This window comes from Bidens hawaiensis, unplaced genomic scaffold (assembly GCF_021521415.1).
Source record: "Bidens hawaiensis isolate Kalapana, Puna unplaced genomic scaffold, B.hawaiensis_p1.1 tig00033850_1, whole genome shotgun sequence".
NCBI lineage: Eukaryota > Viridiplantae > Streptophyta > Magnoliopsida > Asterales > Asteraceae > Bidens > Bidens hawaiensis.
In genome coordinates, this window is record NW_027495826.1 from 163,966 (window position 1) to 168,353 (window position 4,388).

The window sequence follows — 4,388 nt, forward strand, 5'->3', positions numbered from 1 at the left end:
CTCGGTTTCCACGGCCTACACCGTGGGGACGTCCACGGCCTCTTCTTCGTGCCATTTTTCTATAATTGAACCAAGTTAAATTATCAATTCAAATACGCACATTTCTATACATACAAACAATCTAACATTTATTCACGGCACACATTTTCAACCATGCAATTAAATAATTGACCAAAATTTAGACAGGAGCATAATCGCTCGTTGCCTATATATTAAATAGAAATAAGCAATGTCATGTGGACAAAAGCGTACTCGCTTGATGCCCTAAACAGGAAAATAAAGGATAGTGTCATGGCACATGATGCCTAGTACAAAAGATAAATGAAAACAAATAACAAACATAACTGAACTCCATCACACTCAATGACGCTTCATGACTCTCATCTTTAACCCACCAAGGAACCTCCCTGTGCGGTTCATTGTCGTAGCCAAGTCTTCCAAGCGCTCGGTTGCTTTATCCACAGCTTCTTCCGCTTCTTGAGCTCGTTGACGCAGCGCTTCCACCTCTCGTATGGCCATCCGTCCACGCTCCTCAGTATAGAAGTCCCTTGAATACTGAAAGTAGGGGTCTCGGCTGTCAGCGTATCCAGAGAAGCTCACACGTCCCGCCTCAATCTGACGAGGACCATCATATCGCATCGAGTGTCCGATATGAACACTTCGCCTGGGTGCCATCTCATGCATATGCAAACCTGCTGGGAGTACCTGTGTGGTTGGTACCCTCAGAACTGGAGGCTCCATGTGGAACGAGGACCGCAGCTGGTTCCATTCTTGTTGAAATGCAGTGTCAGTTTGTGCCAATATTCTTGCTCCAGGTCGGGGTCTTGGTCCACCTGTTGGTCCAGCTCGAACCTCCCTCGAATGGTGTGAGTGGCTTCGTGATCGGCTCCTTCTCGCGGGTGCACTATACCCACTTGACTCCTCTGTCGGCTCGGTCTCAGACTAGGATAAAATGTAAGGCATTCCATGGAGCGGCGATGCCTCTCGTGTCTTCCCAGCACCTGCTTGACGGGATGATCCAACAGCAGGTTGAGTTGGCGGCGTGAAGAATGTGTTAAAATCACGGTGTACAATGGACTGGGTGGATCCTTCGTTAACGTTCTTTCCATTGTTTTCCATCTCTGTGAAATAAAAACTTAGCGCGCAAAAGAAAACGTAAAAAAAAAGAAAACAAAATCAAAGTATAACAATTTAATCGATTAGCACATAAGTATATAACATTATGCTAGTTAACCCTTGTTACTTAAATTCCTAGCTTGGATTTGGGTTCCAAAATCATTCGGGTAATGTTTGCTTAAGGGTGGTGTTTCCTATGTCAACTCGTGGTCGGGTTTCTCAGGTTGGTTAAAGCTTAGGCACCTAAGGGGTTCCTAATTCGCTAAACCATAGGTTCTGATACCAATCAGTCACACCCGACCCAGGGGGACTAGTCGTGACCGACTGGTATCAACCATGAGCAGCGGAAAATAAATAAACTTAAAGGAAATTCATAATATGCTAAGAGTTTGCAAATTCAAAGGTACAACTAAAGCAAACGGGTCACCATGACCCTAAATTGTCTTAGGTGCATAGCACCATTAATTAGTCTAGGATGTCATCTAACGATTACATCTTTATTTATCAAGTAGTCTTCCATGACCACATTACTTTATTCTTGAAAACCAAGGCTTCTACGGTTCACTAAGGCGACTATGGCTAATTCCTTTCCCCAATGGCTAAGTTACCTGAAAAGTACATACTAAAATACGTCAACATAATGTTGGTGAGCTCGTTAGTTTAAGGCATATAATAATAAAGTTCACACATCATGGTATATCACATATCAAGTCCACAATCAAACCTGCAACAAGAATAAGCATCCCCAACTAATACTAGAAGTTATACCGTCCCAGACTATCGCCCTGCTAAAAGCAATAATCAAACACGTAGGTTATATGCCGCAACGATCCGCAGATCTCAGTGTGGTTTACCCAACATAGGGTCACTGTGCGTGGGGTCTCCCAAATAGTACTACCCATACAAGCCTCCAACCCATCCCCTCGGGCTAATGATTGTGTAAAACTTGGGACAAAATTTAGTAGTAAAACACCCTGATAGTTCCATACCATACAAAAAGTTTAGGAGTATGTACTAGTTCCTAAAAATTTAAGTAAAAAGGGATTACACGCGAGACTCAATGAATGCTCCAGGTAAATCAATGACTGACTTCCCGAAAGTGGTGATTCCTATGGTAAATAACGAATTATAAATACTTAACTCAACTAGTTTTAACCTCAATAAAGATTCAATGGTGAAGCGAGTATTTAATTCTAAGTGGTGGCCCAAGTGTTAAGTTCCCGATGGATAAAGTTTCCTAAGCTTACTCTTATACAATTTATAATGTTTTTGATGTGTGTTCAAGTATTTAGTTTAACTACTAATTGTGTCAATAATCTCGTTTTATTTGACCGGGTTTTAGTAAAGTTTCTATATTTAGAAAGTCTGGGCCTTATGTTCGGTTGCGGGTTACCGTATGACCATAAGAACTATATAATTTATTCACATCAATTGCATGGTCATTTCTGGATGGAAACATCAGGCTTCGGGTTTTCAAAAGTTAACAATATAGGTAGTTATCGGTGTTGTCGGTTTTTAATGACAAGCCTTTTTAAAATGTGATTTTCGTAAACAAACTCCCTAATAATTAAAACTCCAATATTTTCAAGAATATTAAGGTATTCAAAAACGTATTATTTTCAGATCTGAGATTTCAGCAAATTTGGTGATGTAAGGACTTAGTTCCCGAACTTTCGTTTAGCATTCGTTATGGTGATAACCGGGTTTAGGACTTGGTAAATTGTAGGAAAAATAAGTAAACACTAAAATTATAACTTTATTAAAATATACTTACTGTAAAAAAATCAGAATGTTCATATTATTGTATTTTTGAAACTGCCCGTTCGGTTTATGTCGGTTCACCTCAACTAGCGGTTAAATATCAAATCTTGACCAAAGAGGTGTTGTTTTTCCATAAAATGTTTTATACATTTATATTAAATAATTTAAACAAAATTTTCTGGAAAAATATGAATCTTACCTTTTTGTAGCGTTTTAGTCTTAAAAATCGGCCCGTTCGGTTTTAAACGAAACAACACTTTAAAGTTTGTAAACGGGCCCGTTTAGTAAATCCGATTTCCCTTAAACATATCTTAGCTTATATTTACCTTTTTAAAATTATAAACTTCTGTTTAAGGGTTCGGTTTCATAATATTCGAAAGTTACGGTTTAACTTGATTCTTTGTTCCAAATATACCCTTTTAAATAAAAACCTACTTTTGGTCATCAAACCACTTAAGACCAGTTATGATAAATAAAAATAAGTTGTTTTTACATTCCATGGGTTTTAGAAACATAGACTTGGCTGTATTAATGCTAATGAACTCGGTTTCGGCCCGTTTGGCTTCTAGTTCGGTTTTTAATGCGAGTTTTCTCGAAAACAGTTTCGGGTCATCTTGTTATTTTTCAAAATATCATTTTTAAAGCTGTAAAATAATGTTATAATCTTATTTAGGTTTACGGGCTTATTTCTTAGTTAAACGAGTTGCAAAATACGGGTTTTAGAAGGTTTTTAATATACGATTGTTGTTAACTTTCGGGGCTGGTCTTGTGCAACTTATTGAGCTTATTTTTACTGTTTTAAACTTCTATAATTTATGTTAAAATTCAGAAGTTAAAATCGTCACTTGTCGGTGCGGTTTTCAAACTAGTTTATCTATTAAACGAGTTACCGGACCATTTATTGTTAGCTTTTGGGTTTGGTTCTTTTCCAGGTTTAAGGACAAAAATAAGATACTTTTAAATTCTGAAACCTATGCTAACAGTTCAGAAGTTAAAAAGTCGAATATTTGTCCGGTTTTTGAACTAGTTTGTCTTTAAAAGAATAACCGAATGGCCATTACTTTGGACACGGTTTTGGGACTGCATGACATGTATTTTTAAGATTCCATACCAGTTATAGATTCGGCAGATTCTGGTTATTATGTAAACGAAGTTTTAAGGTTCGGTTTCTTGGCCCGTTTTGTTTAAAAACAAGGTTTTTGTTTACAAATTCAAACTTATTCAGAAAGTTAATTTACTAATGCTCTAAATCAAATTTATTAACATGATTAGATAAATTTTAAGCAATTTTATTTACTTATTCGATCACGGTTTAACATGCGGGTTTAACACGGAGCCAAAACTTAGAATAATATGAGGACAGAAATGAATATGGGTTGTGGTACCTGGTGTATGTTAGGGTTCACAAGCAGCGTGATTCCTTGATTTTGGACCAGTTCCATGAGTAGGACAGAGAGACACACGGAAGAATATGGCTGCTGTAAGCGACCAGAATATTAGCATATTCGAGT